Raw genomic sequence first — 7,137 nt, forward strand, 5'->3', positions numbered from 1 at the left:
CTGCATCTAGCAGCTGACTGACGTCTCGTCCAGGTGGGGAACCTATACACCACTGAAACCGGGAAACCGGCCCTTCTGAGCCAGGTATGGCTTGAGAAGGAACAAACAACATAATATATTTTCTTATATTATATATATAAAACAAAACATGAGAGTGACAATTTTTGGGCATTATTTTTCTCCATTGTTGTCCATTATATAGACGAGTAATTATCTTCGTAATTCCTATTAGCAAATGAAACACGTGTCATGGAAAATAAATAATGCCAAAAGCTTCCCACTTACCTGTTTTGTTATACAATAACTCTGAAAATAACATTTCCTTTATTCTGTAGCGGACTTTCTTTCTCTCTGTTATATATACATGAGTACGGACGTAGTAGATAACAGCTAGCTTTCGGCATCCCTTTTGCACCCTGTTGTGCCCACTAGTCTGGTTGGTATTGGCGCAATTTTGTCTCTTGCTCTATTACGTGCCAATGTACAACCCAACCAATCACAGCCTTTTGATAAGGTCCCGTGATACAGTCTCTTCTAGACCTCAGTTTGCGCCGATAGAATGGTATAAATGCTAGCTTCAACACCATTTTTAGTCTTTCGGTTCTTGACCTTCTTATGCCTAACCACTGACCACAGAGCACACAGCCAGTTCCAGCGACAACACCAGCAGCCACCATGGAGAAACATCAACACTCGACCAACAGCATAGGGCAATTTCCTTCTTCCTCGCCTCCGTCATCTTAACGTCGTCAACAACATCTCTCTCTACGTACACAGCAACCAGCAACACCCACCCAGGTTCTATTTCCTCACTGTTTGTGAATTACTTCACTATGGTTAACAGCAAGCACAACCTGCGAGAACTTGCTGTATCAAGTGACCGGCAGCAGCATAGTAGCCACAACTTCTTACACGACATGTGCCTCAACCGGCTTTGTTTCTTCGCCACAACTTCTTGTTACAGCATCTTAACTATTGTGTACCTCGACTACGAACTGGTATTTATAATCATTGTGTCTGAACATTCTACCGGTTGTGTCTCTCTTTTCCTTCTGGCACTTATACTCATTTATCCTTTTCGTATCTATTGTTGTATCGACCGTGCGATGTCTTAAAGGAGCCATTCATCGTCACCTCACCTTCGCACGGTCGTTCTACAATTCTCAATTCTAATATATATTTTGACTAACAAACAGCAACAGTCATAGATACATACTGATTGTAATAATGGAATAAGTAGACGTGATTCAAGAGGAAACAACTAGGATTTACGTAACTACTTACATAATATAAATATATATATATATATAAACTGTTGACGCCACATATCTCAGTTGCGTAATTTCGAACACTTTGCAACCACTTCATGTCGAATATTCTCCTGAAACATATAAATTGGAAGCTGTCCGGTTTTTTTTTCCTTCCATTTTTGTTACTTTCTAGTTTTCACATAACGTCTGGGAGAAATTTTGAAAGGATTTAGAATAAATCCAAGAGAAGAAAATAGTAGAAGAGAAAACAAGGGGGCAAATGTCGGGAGGTGATAGAAAATTACGTCCAGCTAAATACGTATCGCATCCAGAAAAGACAGGAGTGAGGGGGGAGGAATGGCCTGTAGTCACGCGGGAACAACAGCCAGAGGAAAAGGGCGGCAAGTGAGAGGATAAGTGAAAGAAACAAAGGGAGAGAGGAGAAGGAAGAAAAGAAACGAAAGACAGTGAGGGGTGGCAGAAAGATAGACAGGGGACATCAAAGAAGGAGGGGGAAAGATGGAAAATAAAGAGGATTATAGAGGGGCAGAAAGAAAGAAAGAAAGAAAGAAAGAAAGAAAGAAAGAAAGAAAGAAAGAAAGAAAAGAAAATAAGGGAACAGAGCGAGTTGCAGAAATTATAAATAAAAGTAAAAATTCGACAACTGAAGAAGGGTTCGACTTCTCTTGGTACTTGTCCTGTACATGTCTCTCCTGTGTTTACACATTTTTCACTTGTTGGTGATGCCCTGTTCTTATTGCATATCTTTTGGTGATTTGTCCTGTACTTATCGCTTGTAATTTTCACTCGTTATATAAATGGAGGTGTAGTCAAGTCCTATTTTATGGACTCAACCATGCTCTAAAATAGGTCGAAAGGCAAGCTACTATAAATCGGCACGAACTTTCCGGACAACCCAACACACACACACACACACACACACACACACCACACACACACACACACACACACATATATATATATTATATATATATATATATATATATATATATAAACATACATACATACATACATACATACATACATACATACATTATGGCTGCCCCCTCGTTATTGAGTATGGCCATTGCACGAAGCTTAACTGTTACTGGTGCTGTGATCGAATGTGACTTTTTAGCCCAGCTAAAGATCTACAATGTCTTGTACAAAATTGGCAACTAAAACCTTTACTGGTTATAGCCGGCTGTAGTTGTAACTGGGCTTCATGTACCTTTGCATGTCGTTTAAATCTTCCTGCCGAATTACACTCTCTTCCACATGCCTGACAGATATGATTAATATGGTGTGTTACACCACCACCAGTGGCCAGGTTGTCACTCATCTGTCTCGTTTTATGACTACGAAGATGACTTTATTTATTTTCCATGACACGTGTTTCATTTGCTAATAGGAATTACGAAGATAATTACTCGTCTATATAATGGACAACAATGGAGAAAAATAATGCCAAAAAATGGTCACTTTCATGTTTTGTTTTATATATATAATATAAGAAAATATATTATGTTGTTTGTTCCTTCTCAAGCGATACCTGGCTCAGAAGGGCCGGTTTCCCGGTTTCAGTGGTGTATAGGTTCCCCACCTGGACGAGACGTCAGTCAGCTGCAAGATGCAGGAGGAAAGAGTGAGAGAAAGTTGTGGCGAAAAAGTCAGCAGACGTTTGCCATTACCTTCTGCCGGAATCGCGTGGAGCTTAGGTACTTCAATCATAAACACACGCAGGGCCCGGTCTGAGATTCGAACCCGTGACCCCTCGACCGCGAGTCTGCTGCTCTAGCCACTAGGCCATGTGCCCCCTCCTATATAATATAATATAATTCACGCGCACGCACACACACACACACACACACACACACACACACACACACACACACACACACACACACACTTATCGTAGTTTGGAGATATTTTCTCAGGCTTGATAGATTGATTTGCAAGCTGCAATTTACGGTGAGTATATCCCTTCTTCTACACGTTAAATGTAAATGGCTGTATTGCATATTCAATTTATAAAGTCTTTATAAAGTCGACAACCCACCCACCCGTCCGCATCGTTACTTGTTTCTATTTTTTGTGTAATAAAGAATTTAGTTCAGTCGGTAGCAATGAGATTTTCTTTTTATAAAATATCTCACACGGCTACAACTGCAAAGGATGATAACTCCTTTACACAACAAGAAGCAAGGGCAGCAACAAGAATTTGCTATTAAATAAATTGCTTCCCTTGTTCGTAAAAATTTTTATTTTTTTAGGAATAAATCTTTCTGTATATATGTATATAGCTGAAGTTGTCTGTGTATGGCAGGTTTGGTAGCCTTCAACTAACACTTTCTTCTCCGAGACCCTGCGGCGCAAATTGACCAAAATTGAGAGTATGATAAAAGAAGGCTTGCTCTTCCTTCCGTAGAAGAAAAAATTCAAATCGTACCATGTTAACACCAAAAATTATTTACATCAAAATGGTGCATTTTTTCTATGAAAATCCTCATTTGTTACAATATTTTGACTGCCGTGTCGCCTTTTTTTCGGTGTATTTCAACCAGAAAAATGTTCACTTAAAGAGAATAACAAGCTACATGATGCAGAATTTTTACTTTTCAAAAATTCCAATTCTAAAGGGTCGAAACAAACCCGAGCAACGACGGGCGATACTGCTAGTCTATCATAAAATAAAACGTCGCTTATTACTTGTACTAGACTAAAACCAACGTTCGTGGCCCGTAGGCTATTGCTTAAAAGTTGCATGTATGTGTTTAATTATACACGGATAATACACAGAAGATTCATGGCTAAAAATAAAGCAGAATAATTTTTTCTGAATAATTATATGATGGAGTTGTGTTCTTTTTATCTTGCTTGAAGACAACATATAGAAAACTAATTATAGTGATTTGATATCGAATGTAAAATATGTATTTCGCTCTTTCAATAAACATAACGAGAATTTCAACTTGTAGATGACTTTTGAATTGTATTTTTGCTTTATAATCCCATCCTGTAGAAACAGAAAGCTTCATTGAAATTTAACCCAAATGAAGGATTGAAGCTGAAGCCACATTTATCCTCTGTGGCCCAATATTACGGAGAGATGACTATCAATTAACGCCCAAATCATTTTGTTTCTTTTCAAAAACAGCCAATATGTTTTTTGAAGTGCCATATGTCACCGAGAGAAAATGTTACTAGATTTTGCTCCAAATATTTATTGGTCAATTTACAAAGTCATTAAGGAAGGAAATAGTCATGACATTGTTCATTTCCCCAATACATTACCTGGTGTTTAGCTCATCAACCATAATAAAAGGTAATGTTCAAGTCTACCTCTGTTGGGTTTGAACTCTGAACTCAAATCCTACTGGCAATGTTAGAACTTTTCTCCATCTTTCTATAATAGATATATGTAATGCTGTACATTTGATATTATGTGGACTGAACGGGCCAGTGGTATGTGTAATCATGATCTTCTAATTGAACAATCAATATTGTTATCTTTCTTTGGTGAATGATTAGAACAAGGTAACAGTAAAATTGCCTTCTCAAGTCATAGTGACCCCCTAGGGGCCAGTTTCCTAGTATAAAATAAAACAGTGAAAAGAATAAATAAGGCGGTATTACATTTACCAACCAGTTACGACCGTTTCAATAACTAGTGAATTGTTACAACGTCTGTCTCTCTGATTGTAAATCGATTAATGAACCAATCCTTCAATAATCTATCTATCCATCCACCCATCCGTCCGTTCGCCCGTCTGTCCATTCGTCCGTCCGTCGGTCTATCTATCTATCTATCTATCTATCTATCTATCTATCTATCTATCTATCTATCTATCTATCTATCTATCTATCTATCCATCTATCTATCTATCTATCTATCTATCTATCTATCTATCTATCTATCTATCTATCTATCTATCTATCTATCTATCTACCTATCTATCTATCTATCTATCCATCTTAGAACACTATGACTGGGTGCTGAAACGACTGCTCAACCACTCAAATGATCAAGATTGGTTGTGTAAATGCGCGTGGCTTGGGGTCCCCTTGGAAACAAGGGTACCTCTTAAATGACATAAAGTCACATAAGTTAGAAATCATAGCCATAAGTGAGACTAGACTCCACAATCCGTGGGCCCTAAAGACCATGTTTGGCGGACAGTTCAACATTTATTTTTCCCCCTGTCTGCCGAGAATGGGCGGTAGTGGCACCGCGGTACTTTTTCGCAAGAGTCTGGATCTCAAAGTAAGGACAATATTCGTAGACCCGGAGGGTAGACTGGTCGTCCTGGATGTCGACGGCAGCAATGGGTGCGCTTTTCGACTCGTATCAGTCTACGCACCGCCCTTAAGAGGTCGGGCGGATTTCTTTCAACGTCTAGAAGTATTCTTGGGAACGTCTCGTCCTTTACTCTTAGTGGGGGATTGGAATGCTACCTTGGACACGCATGTAGACTACGTGGGTAGAGATAGGAATAGACGGGGATGCAAATGCCTCAGAGACCTGCTCAGACGCTTTCAACTATCTGACAGGTTCCGACTAGACCATCCGAATGCGCCAACGTGGGCATGGAGCAACCGCATCGGGTCGTCGAGATCGTATCTAGATAGGATACTGTGTAGGACAGTAGACAGAGATAGCATAGGATGTCCACAATTCCACACAGTCAGCTACACGGATCACAAACTTGTGACATGTACGCTAGACTTAGGTAAGACACTTAGGCAGGGTCCCGGATACTGGAAATTAAACGCGTCTTTCCCATCGAGACAGGTTTTCAGAGACCGGATTAGCACACTAGTAAAGAGGGCTTTGACGGGAACCATCATCAACAACAAATGGTGGTTTGCCCTCAAGAGAGCAGTAAAAGCAGAAGCGATTAGGTACAGCAAAGCACTAGCCATAGATAGAAATAGAGTAGAGGGTGAGCTAGTTAAGAAGCTAGAAGAGGCAATTAGAAGCGGCATCGCATCCGACGTTTTGGCGGCGAGGTTGGCCCTCGACCAACACTTCAACGCCAAACACGAAGGATGTGCTGTCAGAGCTAGGATCCGTGCTCTAAGGAACGAAGGTGTTGGAGCCGCGAGAGAGGCCCGGGTGGCAGAGGCGCAACAGGGCAACAAAACCACCATTCGATCACTGGTAGATGAACAGGGGCGCGAATTGCTCGAGCCAAGTAAAATGTGTGAGGCCTTTCAGCAGCATTTTGCCCGACTGTTCGGGACGAGTGGAGGGCAAGAACGTAGGGTAGACTTCAGTGCCTACCTACATAGCCTGCCACGACTCTCGACAAGAAAGGCAGGGTGCTGCGAAGGTGCCATCACGGCGGCGGAAGTGCGGGAAGCGATAGCAGAATGCTCGAGGGACAAATCACCGGGTTTGGATGGTCTACCCTACGAATTTTACTATTGTATGCCAGACTTGTTTGGAGACGTCTTGGCAGCGGTATACTGCAACTGGCAGCAAAACGGGAGCATACCCGGTTTTGTGAGTCGAGGAGCTGTAACTCTGCTGAAGAAAGATCCAAACAAGGGAAACATTATAGATAACTTTAGGCCAATCACTCTGCTCAATGCAGACCTGAAAATTTTGACAAAGGTGTTAGCCAAGAGGTTGGCGCTTGTCATGGAGAAACTGGTCGACAACGCACAAACGTGCGCCGTGCCGGGCCGGAGCATCCATGACAACCTCCATCTGATGCGCTACATCATAGACAGGGTAGTTAACGAACCTGGCATGGGTGGGGCCTTGATCAACTTGGATCAATCGAAAGCCTTTGATAGGGTAGACCATCGATACTTGGAGGCAGTCCTGAGAGCGGCTGGTTTCGGTCCCGTCTTCCGCGGCTGGATAGCTGCCTTGTACAGA

The sequence above is a fragment of the Octopus sinensis genome, linkage group LG5 (assembly GCF_006345805.1).
Source record: "Octopus sinensis linkage group LG5, ASM634580v1, whole genome shotgun sequence".
Lineage (NCBI taxonomy): Eukaryota > Metazoa > Mollusca > Cephalopoda > Octopoda > Octopodidae > Octopus > Octopus sinensis.